This window comes from Tachypleus tridentatus, chromosome 9 (genome assembly GCF_004210375.1).
Source record: "Tachypleus tridentatus isolate NWPU-2018 chromosome 9, ASM421037v1, whole genome shotgun sequence".
In the NCBI taxonomy this organism is placed as follows: Eukaryota; Metazoa; Arthropoda; class Merostomata; order Xiphosura; family Limulidae; genus Tachypleus; species Tachypleus tridentatus.
The window spans coordinates 7,499,318-7,518,270 of NC_134833.1; the positions used below are offsets into that span (position 1 = coordinate 7,499,318).

The following is an 18,953-nucleotide window of genomic DNA, read 5'->3' on the forward strand; positions in this document are numbered from 1 at the left end:
TATTTTGCACTATACTCTTTCCTAAATTTTTGATTCACAGTTTTAGGCCTTTTAGATTTGCCAGAAACAAGACAATCTGGTGAACGAGGCCTTTTTTTTTTTCATCTTGTGAACGATTGCATTGGTGTTTCTATGCCGCTTAGAAAGCGAGAAATACCCATCTATGCAAGTGCTGATTGGCTGACAAGCACTGATGACGTAACTATGGATTCCCCCACATACCCAGTATGGGGAAGCACCACACTCAAACTATTGGTAGACGTCACAGATACAAATATTTTTTATTATTTCAAGCACAAACATTATTATCGCAAGTAGCCATTTGGACTATGTCTTTTATTTATTATCAAAATTTATTTGTATCTCACTAGAAATTTTCTTTTCACCCCTTTCAAGGCCTGGGGGAACAATTTATTACTTTATTGTATAGGCCTATATGATATGTAATAATTTGGGAATTGCAACAAGTAGTAATATTTGTCTGTATGAACATATAGTTGTTATGATTATGCTCAAATCGTAATGGTTGGCATCTTTGCATTAAGAGATACAAGAAAATTCCAAATTAGTAAGTGTTTTCTAGATTTAAACTTACATGACTTCTAGTAACTTATACATCACGACAATCCACTGCACTGAACCAAATACACAGAATTAGTTACTATTACCTTACCTGGTGAATCAAAGTCATAAAACAGGACCATGGCAAAGTGGAACACCAACGTAGAAAGAGGCATCCTAAAATAACAAGATTATTTTAATATACAGATCAAACCATTTATTTACCAAAGGTTACTGTTAACTGAGTTTATTTATTTTTTAAATCAGTTCATTTGAAATTTTGTTTCATACAAAATTTACAATGTTTCTTGCATGAAAGTTACAAATAACAGTAAAACAAAGCTCTATTGTATAAAATATTTTCCAATTTATTATGCACTTCTACAAGTACATTAAAATGTACACTCATTTTGCATGCAAGTTTGAAAACAAATAACTGTGTTTTGGAAGTTTTGTTATATTTCACTTTTCTTTCAAGCTAACTTCTTTAACATTATTGGTTACAGCACTTACAACACTTTCAGTTATTATATCTAGATTTTTGGAAATTATTTTGTTGTAACCTAAAATGCCCATGCTCATCTGCAAAATTATAAGGTACCTTCATGATTCACAGAGGTCTCAATGTGCCAGTCAAGTGTCTCCATTATGTTAATTATTTCTACAGTTACCCAAATTCTATAACTGATTTGCCTGTTGCCATTTCCTAAACTTACTTTAGTTCAACTTTTTCTAAAAGCAAATAGTGATAAGTTAACCTCCATATATTGTACATTCAATAAGTGACAATTAGAAGTTTAAAGCAGTTACATCAAAAGTTGGACAAATGTTTAAATCACACCTGAAAAATAATACCCAGGTACACACCCTCAGGATCTCCTCAGCATGCATGCAAAATTTCAGGTTACTTTGTTCTTTCCTCTTGAAATTTGAGAGTCACACACACAGACAGACTCTTTTAATAAACCAGATTATCAACTTTGTATATGGATTTAAAACAAACCTAGATCTTTCTGCCCAAGTCTTATAAGATATATACTGGATTTATAGCAAAAACACTGATAACAACTAAGGCAGCCGATTAATGATGGATTCTAATTTCTAAAGGTTTTCATCGTATACTGATTTAAGACATTACAAACTTTAGTTAGCTTGTCAAGAGTTTGGTTTTATCCTTTGAGATCTTACTTATATAGCAACACTGATTAGAAATTACAAATAATTAATGTGAAGTAAATTTCAATTTAATTTTAAGGATAAATGTTTACTGAAAATAAAGAAATGTGTTCAACCTAACACTTCAACTTCAGCCAGTCAGCATCTGTGGTGGGAAATCTTAGTCAGTCGTTTGAATAAAAATAACATTTTTTAAAATCTTAAGCTCGTAACAAACAGCATGTTCTAAAAACTTCTGATGCAATCACTGAGTAGTAAAAATGTTACAAGTTTAGGTTTGTGATTTTTAAAATGTATTCATATGTTACAAGTCAATGATCGTAAAGATGTATTACAACATTAAAAAACTTCAAAACTTACCAAATTGGAGCACTGACAGCAATGAGCAATGACATGCCTGAAACCAGCAGGCACATGCATGGGAAGATTAACACTATCAACAAGGTTCCAAGGCCTCCTTTCATCACATAGTTCCACATCCTGTTGACATGACGACCAAATCCTTTACCAATAAAACCTTACAAAAAATAGATAAGGATTTATATGTTTGCAGCCATTCATTATGTTATTTCACAAAATTATAAAACTTGTACATGAATTATAACATGTTCATTTATGTGTTTCTTCATGAGAAAGAGAAATGAAAGTTGTAGTGTTCTACCTGTGTCTGGCCTGGACTCAAACTCTGTCCTCGATTTTGATATATGTCTCCAGAGGATCACGAGCCTTGAACATAACGTTTGAGTCAGTGAAGACTTTCTGGGATATAGAACACCCTAAGCCAAGAAATAATATAAATCAATTATTGTGACATTTCACAATACCCAAACCAGGGTTGTAATAAGACAGCTTGAGTTTTAAATATTAAAAACTTAAAACTACTGCCACATTAATCTCAGCCTAAAATTTCTACATTTTGGAGCACTAGTTACATTTGTTTTTCATTAAAATAAGTAGATTAAGACAGAGGTGTACATTAAACTGTTAATTTCCTTATATAATAATGCAAAGTAATAAAGTTGATAAAGCATAATCTGTTTTCTCAAACACTTTCAATAACTGTACAGGAAATTAATATTTCAACATTTCAAGGGCTACTTCTACAAAAAACATCCTCAAAACTGTTGGTGTCTTATTTAAATGGTGTTCTATTCACATTCCTTTTGAGAATTTGTCTATTAATTCACATGCATTAGTTCTACATCTATAAACTACATTATATGTATTGTTTACTTATACTATATGCTGGTTTCACTTAATTTCAAGTTGGTCCATGTTAAAGTACAAAGTTAGATGTTTTCTTTTATTTTACTGTATGATAGCATTTATATATATTATATATAGTTCTATGCCCATTACTACACTATTACTATTTACAAGTATGCTTTCAAATAAAGTTCTGTCAATTACAGCTAATTTATTAAGGTCTTAAAACCACGAGAAACAGTTTTGTGTATGCAAGTATGTGAAATTCACATAGGGTCTAGATGTAGCTTCTACTTTACCAAATATATAATGAAGGTAGTTTCAACATATGCTTTATAAGTTTTCTTTACAAACAAAATAAAATGGATCAATCATACAAAATTATTATAAAACACCTTCTGGCTCCTCCTGTGGTTAAGTCAAACCACCTCAAAGATAATTATCACAATACTATTAATACAGTAATTTCTATTAACTTGTTCTTCATGTTAAACAATGACTGCTGGCTGGATTGTTGGTAGGTAAACTAATGAGGTGCTAGTTTACAACTGCTACCAATATCCAATCTGTTAGTACTGTTGACATGGGTAACATTTGGAGTAGGATCTCAGTATTCCATAACTAAATATTTCCAGCTTGCTTCAAACAGTCTTTCTTATTCATGTTTGACTTGGCTTTAATAGATATATCACAAGAAACGTCTTTTTCAAAATACTAAAATAAATAATGAAACAGCCATGCTCTTTTAAAATATATCCACCAATTCTTCAGGTAAAAAAATAATTATTTTATCTTTCAACAAATATAATTAATTAGGTAAGTACCACTAGAGACAGAGACCAACCAGCATGTTGTTAAAATGTGTTAATAATGGTTGTAACTAAGTTGTTTATGTACACTTTCAACAAATATAGTTAATTAGGTGTCACTAGAGACAGAGACCAACCAGCACATTGTTAAAATGTGTCAATAATGATTGTAACTAAGTTGTTTATGTACACTCGTATGTTCTAAGGACAGATGAATGGTTGTAACTGAGTTGTTTACGCATTCTCGTATGTTCTAAGCACAGATGAATGGTTGTAACTGAGTTGTTTACGCACACTCGTATGTTCTAAGCACAGATGAATGGTTGTAACTGAGTTGTTTACGTACACTCGTATGTTCTAAGGACAGATGAATGGTTGTAACTGAGTTGTTTATGTACACTCGTATGTTCTGAGGACAGATGAATGGTTGTAACTGAGTTGCTTATGTACACTCGTATGTTCCAAGAACAGATGAATGGTTGTAACTGAGTTGTTTACGTACACTCGTATGTTCTAAGCACAGATGAATGGTTGTAACTGAGTTGTTTACATTACACTCGTATGTTCTAAGCACAGATGAATGGTTGTAACTGAGTTGTTTACGCATACACTCGTATGTTCTAAGCACAGATGAATGGTTGTAACTGAGTTGTTTACGCACACTCGTATGTTCTAAGCACAGATGAATGGTTGTAACTGAGTTGTTTACGTAAACTCATATGTTCTAAGCACAGATGAATGGTTGTAACTGAGTTGTTTACGTACACACTCATATGTTCTAAGCACAGATGAATGGTTGTAACTGAGTTGTTTACGTACACTCGTATGTTCTAAGCACAGATGAATGGTTGTAACTGAGTTGTTTACGTACACTCATATGTTCTAAGCACAGATGAATGGTTGTAACTAAGTTGTTTATGTACACTCGTATGTTCTAAGCACAGATGAATGGTTGTAACTTAGTTGTTTATGTACACTCGTATGTTCTAAGCACAGATGAATGATTGTAACTGAGTTGTTTATGTACACTCGTATGTTCTAAGGACAGATGAATGGTTGTAAATGAGTTGTTTTATGTACACTCGTATGTTCTAAGGACAGATGAATGGTTGTAAATGAGTTGTTTATGTACACTCGTATGTTCTAAGGACAGATGAATGGTTGTAAATGAGTTGTTTATGTACACTCGTATGTTCTAAGCACAGATGAATGGTTGTAACTGAGTTGTTTATGTACACTCGTATGTTCTAAGCACAGATGAATGGTTGTAACTGAGTTGTTTACGCACACTCGTATGTTCTAAGCACAGATGAATGGTTGTAACTGAGTTGTTTACGTACACTCGTATGTTCTAAGCACAGATGAATGGTTGTAACTGAGTTGTTTACGCACACTCGTATGTTCTAAGCACAGATGAATGGTTGTAACTGAGTTGTTTATGCACACCGTATGTTCTAAGCACAGATGAATGGTTGTAACTGAGTTGTTTACGTACACTCGTATGTTCTAAGCACAGATGAATGGTTGTAACTGAGTTGTTTACGCACACCTCATATGTTCTAAGCACAGATGAATGGTTGTAACTGAGTTGTTTACGTACACTCATATGTTCTAAGCACAGATGAATGGTTGTAACTGAGTTGTTTACGTACACTCGTATGTTCTAAGCACAGATGAATGGTTGTAACTGAGTTGTTTACGTACACTCGTATGTTCTAAGCACAGATGAATGGTTGTAACTGAGTTGTTTACGTACACTCATATGTTCTAAGCACAGATGAATGGTTGTAACTGAGTTGTTTATGTACACTCGTATGTTCTAAGCACAGATGAATGGTTGTAACTGAGTTGTTTATGTACACAGATGAATGGTCGTATGTTCTAAGCACAGATGAATGGTTGTAACTGAGTTGTTTATGTACACTCGTATGTTCTAAGCACAGATGAATGGTTGTAACTGAGTTGTTTATGTACACTCATATGTTCTAAGCACAGATGAATGGTTGTAACTGAGTTGTTTATGTACACTCGTATGTTCTAAGGACAGATGAATGATTGTAACTGAGTTGTTTATGTACACTCGTATGTTCTAAGCACAGATGAATGGTTGTAAATGAGTTGTTTATGTACGTACACTCGTATGTTCTAAGGACAGATGAATGGTTGTAAATGAGTTGTTTATGTACACTTGTATGTTCTAAGCACAGATGAATGGTTGTAACTGAGTTGTTTATGTACACTCGTATGTTCTAAGGACAGATGAATGGTTGTAACTGAGTTGTTTATGTACACTCGTATGTTCTAAGGACAGATGAATGGTTGTAAATGAGTTGTTTATGTACACTCGTATGTTCTAAGCACAGATGAATGGTTGTAACTGAGTTGTTTATGTACACTCGTATGTTCTAAGGACAGATGAATGGTTGTAACCGAGTTGTTTATGTACACTCGTATGTTCTAAGGACAGATGAATGGTTGTAACTGAGTTGCTTATGTACACTCGTATGTTCCAAGGACAGATGAATGGTTGTAACTGAGTTGTTTACGCACACTCGTATGTTCTAAGCACAGATGAATGGTTGTAACTGAGTTGTTTACGTACACTCGTATGTTCTAAGCACAGATGAATGGTTGTAACTGAGTTGTTTACGTACACTCGTATGTTCTAAGCACAGATGAATGGTTGTAACTAAGTTGTTTATGTACACTCGTATGTTCTAAGCACAGATGAATGATTGTAACTTAGTTGTTTATGTACACTTGTATGTTCTAAGCACAGATGAATGGTTGTAACTGAGTTGTTTATGTACACTCGTATGTTCTAAGCACAGATGAATGGTTGTAACTGAGTTGTTTATGTACACTCGTATGTTCTAAGCACAGATGAATGGTTGTAACTGAGTTGTTTATGTACACTCGTATGTTCTAAGCACAGATGAATGGTTGTAACTGAGTTGTTTATGTACACTCGTATGTTCTAAGCACAGATGAATGGTTGTAACTTAGTTGTTTATGTACACTCGTATGTTCTAAGCACAGATGAATGGTTGTAACTGAGTTGTTTATGTACACTCGTATGTTCTAAGCACAGATGAATGGTTGTAACTGAGTTGTTTATGTACACTCGTATGTTCTAAGAACAGATGAATGGTTGTAAATGAGTTGTTTATGTACACTCGTATGTTCCAAGCACAGATGAATGGTTGTAACTGAGTTGTTTATGTACACTCGTATGTTCTAAGGACAGATGAATGGTTGTAAATGAGTTGTTTATGTACACTCGTATGTTCTAAGCACAGATGAATGATTGTAACTAAGTTGTTTATGTACACTCGTATGTTCTAATGACAGATGAATGGTTCACAAATTTTTTGATGGTGTTAAATTCTCTTTTCATTTTCTTTTTTTTAACACTTTTCAAATCAACTGAGATTTAACAATTTGTAGCCATCCATATTAACATTTTTGTTTTAAAATTATTATTATAGGTCAACCATGAATTCTAGGAGCCATATCACTACTTAAAGGTGGATTACAAAGTGTATGAGCTATATCATTAGAGGCCAATCATAAATTGTAAGAGTTATATTCATTACTTAAAGGCAATGTATGAACTGTAGGGGCTATATCACTATTTAAAGGTGAACAATTAACAGGTGAACCTATTTCATAATTTGGTGGCCAACCATTAACAATAGAACCTATATTATTATGTGAAAATGAACCTTTAACTGCATGATCTAAAAGATGTTAAAAAAAATCTGGAACCATTAACACTTCAACAAATTTTATAAAAGGTTCCACAAAGTGTCCTTAAATTTGAAATAAGTATGGGTTAAGTTAACATCCTCATGTTTTAACAGAACCATCACCAGTCAAGTAACTCAAAGAAAGCTGTAAAGTACCTATAGATCCAGAATTTTGATGTAAAGTACCTATAGTTCCAGAATATTGATGTGAAGTACCTATAGTTCCAGAATTTTGATGTAAAGTACCTATAGTTCCAGAATTTTGATGTAAAGTACCCATAGTTCCAGAATTTTGATGTTAAAGTACCTATAGTTCCAGAATTTTGATGTAAAGTACCCAAAGTTCCAGAATTTTGATGTAAAGTACCTATAGTTCCAGAATTTTGATGTAAAGTACCTATAGATCCAGAATTTTGATGTAAAGTACCTATAGATCCAGAATTTTGATGTAAAGTACCTATAGATCCAGAATTTTGATGTAAAGTACCTATAGTTCCAGAATTTTGATGTAAAGTACCTATAGTTCCAGAATTTTGATGTAAAGTACCTATAGTTCCAGAATTTTGAAACCCCAAACTTGAAGAATTTGAGGAAACACAACCAAGTATCAAAGAAGTTGGAACGAAACTTGAATGTCACCTTCAAACATATGATAAAAGTTGATTAAGCATTATAACACACCAACTGATGCATAATATCCATCACTGTCATTGTCAGTAATCATTATAAAGTTAACTTACAAAACTGGAGTGTTTGTCATTCATACAACTTGACAAGTGATAAGCTGTTAGTGTTTTGTCTCTATCATAGGTCTTGAACAGCTGAGCTAAACCACAGAACTAATCAGAAACTGTTGTAGTGTGCATGCATGTGTGAGGGTTCACATGTAATACTTGTACTGTTGTTGTTGTTGTTGTTAAATCAGGATCCTGAGAAGAACACTGCAAAGTCTGAGAAAATCACTACATATAAAGTCCACTTAAATAAATGTGAAAAATAATAGCAAGTGGCTTCTGATACATACATCACACTGGTTCAACTCTAGATCTGGCATAAATGGTTTAATGGAACAGAGTGCTCTCAGACTAACTGGACTACACCAAGGTACAACAACCTGAAAACAAAACAACATTAATAAATTACCTTAAAGGTCACATTCATAAATTAATACATTCTACATGAATATTATAAAAATTCAGAATGTATTGCAGGATCATTATTTATGAAATACAGATAAAATTCATCAGTTCAAATTTGTAAATTTAGCAAATTTAACTTATTTGACAGTTGTTAACACCTTGCTTTTAATGTTGTTGTTTTTTTTAAAACTAAAACAGCCATAGATCTTAAATAAATAATAACAAAAACTTAAAATATTTTTTCAGGACTTTTTAAAATGGTTTAATCTTTATCTTCATAACAATAATAACATAACAACACCTTCATAACAATAGGTAATAACATAACAATACCTTCATAACAATACCTTCATAACAATAGGTAATAACATAACAATACCTTCATAACAATAGGTAATGTTATTCCTCTTTAGCAACATTCCTGGCCGTAATAAGTATATATTTAGTAATTATATTGTTTTTAATAACTAACAACAATGTATGGTGCTTCATAAATAGCAATGATGTTCAATAACAATAACTTGCATTACTTATTCTATACATTAATTAACTATACTTATGTGCTGTCTTGTCACAGAAGAAATATTACATCTTTTGAAAGCTACAGCAATTAACATAAAAATACACATTGAAAAGTGAAACAAGCATAATAAGAAACTATTAAAAAACTCAGTTTTGTAGTTTGTTGCAAACTTTATTTTAGAATCCTTAGTTCATACTACCAGAACTCTGGGTGGATAATATTTAAAAAAACAAGAAGCTAGAACCACTTTAACTAGGATGTAAGACAGATTAAAATATCTTTTACTCAGTTATATATGTCTGTTGTAATAGGGTTAAAACCTCAAATCAAAATGAAGTTTATGGTATGTATAGACATACCCAAGTTGCAATGATTCTATTGAGAATGCTTTTAGCAACTGTGAGAAGCTTACATTCCACTAAACTATGTAATCCTTGTTATGAATAATAACAATAAAAGCAGATACAATGTAACATTCATTCATAATAAAACAAAATTCCAAATGGACAAAATTAGTACACAGAGCATACTCCAAAAAGGAACATGGCATTCCAAGTCCAGGACCACGTCTGGAAAAAATAGTTCATCCATCGCCAAAAGGGCCACCTGGTTGTTGTGGTTCGTAATGCGCTGTTTCTCCACGAGGTAAACTGGCTGTTCACATAAGAATAAATAGGAAAGATAAGAATACTGTTCTTTGTTATTTCTAACAAACCATGATGTGATTATTATAATACTTGAAAATACAATAAAAAACAAATCATTTTTTACTGAAAATTTACAAGTGACAGGTTTCCAAATTTTGAATTAAAAACCAGAGGGAAGGCAGTCAGTCACTTGCACTCCACCACCCACATTAAGGATCTGACTATCATTCTTACAATTCATTTGCAGTTTAAAGAATGTGGAGATGTATTCTGGGATATTGTATGAGCTCAAACCAATGTCACCAGCTAAGAAATCCAAAGCCCCACTGAAGGGCTAAATCTTATCCTTTCTACATGAAACAAAGATTTCAATACAGATCAACACAGACGAAAACAAAGATTAACTTTAGAAAACAGATGAACACAGATGAAAACAAAGTTTAACTTTAGAAAACAGATCAGCACAGATGAAAACAAAGATTAACTTTAGAAAACAGATCAGCACAGATGAAAACAAAGATTAACTTTAGAAAACAGATCAACACAGATGAAAACAAAGATTAACTTGAGAAAACAGATCATACAGATTAACTTTAGAAAACGAATCAACACAGACAAAACAAAGATTAACTTTAGAAAATGAATCAACACAGACAAAACAAAGATTAACTTGAGAAAACAGATAATACAGATTAACTTTAGAAAATGAATCAACACAGATGAAAACAAAGATTTTAAATTTAGAAAACAAAATCTGTGTTGAATTTTGTAAATAAAATAACCAACAAAAAACTCTTGATGTATTTTAAACATTTTAAACTATTGGAATTGAGTGAAAACAGTACATCAAATCTAAGTATTATAATGACAACACTAATTAATATAAACAGGATTAAAACTAATTATTATAGTAATAACACTAATTAATATAGACAGGATTAAAACTAATTATTATAGTAATAACACTAATTAATATAGACAGGATTAAAACTAATTATTATAACAACACTAATTAATATAGACAGGATTAAAACTAATTATTATAACAACACTAAATAATATAGACAGGATTAAAATTAATTATTATAATGATAACACTAATTAACACAGGCAGGATTAAAACTAATTATTATAGTGATAACACTAATTAATATAGACAGGATTAAAACTAATTATTATAGTAATAACACTAATTAATATAGACAGGATTAAAACCAATTATTATAATAACATTAATATAGGCAGGATTAAAACTAATTATTATAGGGATAACACTAATTAATGTAGACAGGATTAAAACTAATTATTATAGTGATAACACTAATTAATATAGGCAGGATTAAAACTAATTGTTATAGTGATAACACTAATTGATATAGACAGGATTAAAACTAATTATTTTAATGACAACACTAATTAATATAGGCAGGATTAAAACTAATTATTATAATGACAACACTAATTAACATAGGCAGGATTAAAACTAATTATTATAGTGATAACACTAATTAATGTAGGCAGAATTAAAAATAATTATTATGGTGATAACACTAATTAATATAGACAGGATTAAAATAATTATTATAATGATAACACTAATTAATATAGACAGGATTAAAAAAATTATTATAGTGATAACACTAATTAATATAGACAGGATTAAAATAATTATTATAGTGATAACACTAATTAATATAAACAGGATTAAAATAATTATTATAATGATAACACTCATTAATATAGGCAGAATTAAAACTAATTATTATAGTGATAACACTAATATAGACAGAATTAAAACCAATTATTATAATGACAACACTAATTAATATAGGCAGGATTAAAACTAATTATTATAGTGACAACACTAATTAATGTAGGCAGAATTAAAACTAATTATTATAGTGATAACACTAATTAATATAGGCAGGATTAAAACTAATTATTATTGCAATAACACTAATTAATATAGGCAGGATTAAAACTAATTATAGTGATAACACTAATTAATACAGACAGGATTAAAACTAATTATTATAGTGATAACACTAATTAATATAGACAGGATTAAAATAAATATTATAGTGATAACACTAATTAATATAGGCAGGATTAAAACTAATTACTATAGTGATAACTAATTAATGTAGGCAGGATTAAAACTAATTATTATAGTGATAACACTAATTAATGTAGGCAGAATTAAAACTAATTATTATAGTGATAACACTAATTAATATAGGCAGAATTAAAACTAATTATTATAGTGATAACACGAATTAATATAAGCAGGATTAAAACTAATTATTTTAGGCAGGATTAAAACATTATTATTGCGATAACACTAATTAATATAGGCAGGATTAAAACTAATTATAGTGATAACACTAATTAATACAGACAGGATTAAAACTAATTATTATAGTGATAACACTAATTAATACAGACAGGATTAAAACTAATTATTATAGTGATAACACTAATTAATACAGACAGGAGTAAAACTAATTATTATAGTGATAACACTAATTAATACAGACAGGAGTAAAACTAATTATTATTGCGATAACACTAATTAATATAGGCAGGATTAAAACTAATTATTATAGTGATAACACTAATATAGGCAGGATTAAAACTAATTACTATAGTGATAACTCTAATTAATATAGGCAGGATTAAAACTAATTATTATAGAGATAACACTAATTAATATAGACAGGATTAAAACTAATTATTATAGTGATAACACTAATTAATATACACAGGATTAAAACTAATTATAGTGATAACACTAATTAATACAGACAGGTGTAATAATATTACAAAATTTAATTGTTTTAGTAGGTTAACGTGACAAACATGTTTCTGTAGATAAATCCTGACAAGGAACAAATGTTAAACGTAGACCCCAAGCTTTCCTTAAATTTAGGTTTAAAACTGTTATGTTTCAAAAACTTAAATGATTTCCTTGTTTTAAGTAATCTTAGATTTCATTTAACCTTACAGCCACAAGTATCCTTTGCTGCACATGACACAAAGTTTTAGTGTCTTACATTCAAAACTCTTGTACCAGTTAGAATGGCTTAAATTCTTAACTATTAATCCACATGTTAATGATACACAAGTTGTGAGTTATTAATTCTAGAAAGAAATATTTTACGAAATCCTGAATTTCCACTGATGTGACACACGACACACTGACTGGCTCTCACAATGTCATCATCCCTATTTTATCCTGAATTTTCACTGGTGTGACACACAACACACTGACTGACTCTTACAATGCCATCATCCCTATTTTATCCTGAATTTTCACTGGTGTGACACACTGACTGACTCTTACAATGTCACCATCCATATTTTATCCTGAATTTCCACTGATGTGACACATGACACACTGACTGACTCTTACAATATCATCATCCCTATTTTATCCTGAATTTCCACTGGTGTGACACACATGACACACTGACTGGCTCTCACAATGTCATCATCCCTATTTTATCCTGAATTTTCACTGGTGTGACACACTGACTGACTCTTACAATGTCATCATCCCTGTTTTATCCTGAATTTCCACTGGTGTGACACACATGACACACTGACTGACTCTCACAATGTCATCATCCCTGTTTTACCCTGAATTTCCACTGGTGTGACACACATGACACACTGACTGACTCTCACAATGTCATCATCCCTGTTTTACCCTGAATTTCCACTGGTGTGACACACATGACACACTGACTGACTCTCACAATGTCATCATCCCTGTTTTATCCTGAATTTCCACTGTTGTAACACGCATGACACACTAACTGACTCTTCCAATGTCATCATCCCTATTTTATCCTGAATTTCCACTGGTGTGACACAAAATGACACACTGACTGACTCTCACAATGTCATCATCCCTGTTTTATTCTGAATTTCCACTGGTGTAACACACATGACACACTGACTGACTCTTCCAATGTTATCATCCCTATTTTATCCTGAATTTCCACTGATGTGATACACATGACACACTGACTGACTCTCACAATGTCATCATCCCTGTTTTATCCTGAATTTCCACTGATGTGATACACATGACACACTGACTGACTCTCACAATGTCATCATCCCTGTTTTATCCTGAATTTCCACTGATGTGATACACATGACACACTGACTGACTCTTACAATATCATCATCCCTATTTTATCCTGAATTTCCACTGGTGTGACACACATGACACACTGACTGACTCTTACAATGTCATCATCCCTATTTTATCCTGAATTTCCACTGGTGTGACACACATGACACACTGACTGACTCTTACAATGTCATCATCCCTATTATATCCACTACTTGAAAAAGTACAATTTTAAACATAAATTACTCTCATTACTCAGATAAATCACTTTTGTTACAGTTTTTAAATTTGTTTGGTTACAGATCTATTGAATAGAAAACCAGACCCATCCTGTTACACCCACCTGTCACATCCTTTCTTTTATAACTAACAGTTCCCCCTAGTGTTTAATTATATATTACATATGACCAATAGAAAGTCAAAGTTTTCACCTATCAAATGACATATTGTATAACATTACATTTTGAATATTTAAACATTAATTTCACCTAGAGTACCAATACTGTTCCCATGAGAAAGTTAATATCAAGCTTGGATGAATTTGTTGTTTAGTTAGAAGGTCAAACTTTTTGTATAGGTATGGTCATTTTTCTACTTTTTGCATGTTATTAGTTTATATTGTTTGGTGCATATTTAATTAAATAAATATTATTTAATGTACTACTACTGTTAGTGTACCATATGTAGGTTTAAATCAAGAACTGAGAACAAGAAGAAAGATGGTTTGTTATAACTTGTTTATTTATTACTTAAAGTAACAAATGTAAAAATAGAGATGTTTTCAGGTTGATTAAGGTTAGATCAAGTAAAATAAATAATAATATTATAATAAAAATGTTTCACGAGCAGCTAGCAGGTAATGTAATTTGTTAGCATAACATGAGCTGCACATGCCCCTAGTGATTGAAAGCGGTGAGAATAGTAATGGTCCAAAGGATAATAAAACAACAAAATGTGATTATAAATAGATGTTACAAACTTAGAGCTACTTAGGATAAATCAGTGTAGTTTAATGTTACAATTTGAAATCATTCTAGAATGTTAAAATAAGGGTAGTTTAGTTATATTTTGATTTTTCTTTTTGGTGGTTCAGAGATTGGTTAAATTAACATATTTTACTTTGAGAGAGGTTAAAGAATATAACAGATAAACTACCTACTTTTATTTTAAAAAGATGTTTGAAATGAGTTTAGGAGGTCTTGAGAAATATACAAAGGAAGTTTGTGATTTTTGAGATAAGGAAAAGTATTTTTAATTTTAACAAACTTTCTTTGCACATGGACTATTTAAAACAAATACTCAATATAATTATGGACACATCTTTATTTTATTAAAAATACTTCACTAAACAGTATGATTTTTTGTATATGAAAAACTTATAATATTAATTGAAAGACTGGAATATTTTGTAATATGCACACTATATTGAAATGTGGAAGTATTAAATCTAAAATGACTAAGTTTCAAGAGGTCTGATGGTCAGGAAAAATTGACAGAGTCTATATTACGAGTTAAAATTAACATCTTTGTGGTGTGCATACAGAAACACAAGATACTTTGTCAACAAAGATTTCCAAGACTTTTCTTTCTGTCAGATGTCTTATTAACACACATTATCTAAAAACTGAATTTTTGACTGTATGATACAATTACAAACAAAATTTAACATTTGTCACAAAGTCACTGCAGTAAAAATACACTGCTCATTACTCAAGTCAGTAAATTTTAACATTTGTCACAAAGTCACTGCAGTAAAAATACACTGCTCATTACTCAAGTCAGTAAATTAACATGTCACAAAATCACTGCAGTAAAAATACACTGATCATTACTCAGTAAATTAACATGTCACAAAGTTACTGCAGTAAAAACACACTGCTCATTACTCAGTAAATTAACATGTCACAAAGTCACTGCAGTAAAAATACACTGATCATTACTCAGTAAATTAACATGTCACAAAATCACTGCAGTAAAAATACACTGATCATTACTCAGTAAATTAACATGTCACAAAGTTACTGCAGTAAAACACACTGCTCATTACTCAGTAAATTAACATGTCACAAAGTCACTGCAGTAAAAATACACTGATCATTACTCAGTAAATTAACATGTCACAAAGTTACTGCAGTAAAAACACACTGCTCATTACTCAGTAAATTAACATGTCACAAAGTCACTGCAGTAAAAATACACTGATCATTACTCAGTAAATTAACATGTCACAAAGTTACTGCAGTAAAAACACACTGCTCATGACTTAAAAATTTCTTTTACCTGATTTGGATCTGAACGAGGATGAGCCAGAGATGACGATGTCCTACTAATAGCTGTCTGCACAACTTCAGCTACTCCTTGAAATACACGCCTGACTCGCCACTCTTGTGGACACCATATCTGTGTTCGCCAGTGGTACACTCGGGTCGGATTTCTCACTCGGCTCAATTCTTGTTTCAGAACAGGTTCTCTCTGCAGGAAGAAAAGGAAACTACTGATGTTAACATCTTATGAATTATGGTAAACATTTGGAAGATGACGTGACCCAGCCCACTGAATATTTCCTTTTGTATTCAACAACCACAGATAATTTATCTATACTTTCTTGACTTACTGTTTCATACAGAAGCAATTCCACAAGTCATCTTTACACTGCATATTTATAAACCACTAGTATATCTCCTGTATAAAAAAATAAAACACTTGATGCTGATGTATGGTACTAGAAATGTTTTCCCAATATATAAATGTATATGTATTTTAACTAAATAAATTTATATAGTTTAAGATAAAGTCATAAATTTTAAGACAATCTGCATTTATAGCAAACTCTACTCTCTCATTATTTTGGTGATGGACTAAAAAATTGTATTTTCTGTTCTTCTGAAAGTAAAATGTATATTAAAAACAAATACTTGCCTGTGTCCTATAACCACTATACTGAGTCACAGTACTTCAAACAATTTTCTTTCAAAACCTTAGATAAATTCTTATGTAATAGCTCACAGTAATACAGTCAAAATACATGACTTAAGCTACCTCTTGCATGAATATCAGGTCCCTTTGGAGAAAATACGTGGCCTGTTTGAGGTTATGGTTACGACATAAGATCAAAGCTTCCTCATGTGCATTCCACTCATGATCTTTAGCAAACCTTTCCTAACAGTTGAGAAACAAACACGGATAAAAAGATCTTAAGGACATATCATTTATTGTCATTCGTTTATTTACAATTAAACACCACTAACATAAGATATAAAGTTAAATGTATGTATATTTTAACAACACATACATACTCTGTTGGTTAGAAAGTATTTTGTTATTTCACTAAAATTTTATAAAAAATCTGTTTTGTTCTAAACATTTCTATCATAACTACAAATTAAAGTCTTCAATTAATGCAATTAAATGAAAATAATCTGATAAACTTAAGGTACTTCATACTAACTTTATGAAGCATTTATTTCCAACCAGTAAACCTTGGAATATTTTCAGTGAAACCTTCATACTGATGTCTAAGTCACAAAATGATTTTACAAGTGTTTATGAACTTACAAACGACTAAAATATATAATACTAAATACAGCTTTCCCACTAGCTGTGTTACTAAATGTTTCTGTCATCTTGAATACACACACATCAATTAATACTTCAGTGTAAATTATGCAGTCCAAACCCTTCTGCAAATAAGCCTACCAACACTACGGCATCAACTGCATGGACTGATCGATTTAAAATTAGTCTGAGTTATTTTTTTTAAAGCTACACAAATGGTAGTGGACACAACAGAATATTTCAATTTCTTATTTATCTAATCTCTGTTCTTATTTCACTATGTTTAATGATTTCCTGAAACTTTTCTTGTGAACTACCAGGACTTTAGAACTTTGGTTTTGTTTCAACAAAGAACTCCATGTTACAACTTCACTATTATCTGTTGTTTTTTTTCTTAATCATTACAAATGGTGAATAGATTGGGAGTTACAACTACATACACTTTCTGTGGACTTGGCCTTCTTTTATCTTTCAGTTGCTATATATTTGTTGCTATTTTATTCTACTATAGATCTTTTAACCCTTTTGCAACTGGTTTAAGGACTAAAGGCTATGTCATTATGTTTGTTGACTTAGATTCAAACTTTTACTAAACTACTATTTTATGCCAGTAAGTATGGTATCAAACTGTAAACTGTCATTCAAATTAATTAATTAAATATCTCCTGTTATCCCTAATATGTAACTCCCAACAAGATTGAGGGCATTTGGCAATACCCTCTTCCAATTCTGGAGCTACTCTTTACTAACAGATAATAGGATTGACCAATGACACTTTGGTGCATTATTTTGATATCTCAACTCTCAGGTTCCAAGTTGAACTCCCTAGCATATATGACATACTAGACCCATGACTGAACAAATAAAATAAAACTAATAAAACAAAAAGCATGGTGATAAATGTCTTTGCACCACATACTTGTTTGTTTAGGAGCAAAGCCACATTGCATTATTTGCTATGTCCACCATGGGGAATCAAACCCTAGGCTTCAACATTGTAACACCACAAGGGGACATTACTCTGTGTGTCAGACAGTATACTTTGTGTAACCAAAGTTTTATTACATTGACTCACCTGTGCATATCTTACTTTTTCTTGTACCCATGGTTGTATGAGTGACAAAATTGGATGGCTGACACTGAGACTTCTTTTGAGCTGAATAAAGCATTACAACACATTATTTAGTGTCACATGTGTGTACATTATCATACCAATATTTCAAGAAAACCTAAACGAGTGAAGCAGTTTTAAGTGGACTATAAAAATATTCCATTCTCTACTCTTTGGAGAAATAATTACCATTACTTGAGATTAATCTGACTTAGTGAACACTGAACTCCAGAAATATCCAGCTGTTAATATTCTTAGTGTGTGATTTAATCAATCTTAAAATACTATGATTTCTATTAGAATGAAACTACAGATACCTGTGGAATTAAAACCAAC

The 18,953-nt window shown here is 31.3% G+C and overlaps 1 pseudogene across 1 annotated transcript in view; it reads right to left on the reverse strand.

The window, feature by feature from the left end:
* Window positions 1–602: 602 nt before the first annotated feature.
* The window catches only part of LOC143224721 (uncharacterized), a 63,375-nt pseudogene continuing 45,024 nt past the window's right edge, over window positions 603–18,953 (reverse strand). Inside the window, exons 15-22 of the transcript XR_013013410.1 lie at window positions 18,582–18,662; window positions 16,991–17,110; window positions 16,232–16,423; window positions 9,694–9,817; window positions 8,526–8,615; window positions 2,399–2,513; window positions 2,098–2,254; window positions 603–738 (exon numbers count right to left, since the gene is read on the reverse strand). The product of XR_013013410.1 is annotated as an uncharacterized LOC143224721 (transcript). The remainder of the gene's footprint in view (window positions 739–2,097; window positions 2,255–2,398; window positions 2,514–8,525; window positions 8,616–9,693; window positions 9,818–16,231; window positions 16,424–16,990; window positions 17,111–18,581; window positions 18,663–18,953) is intronic.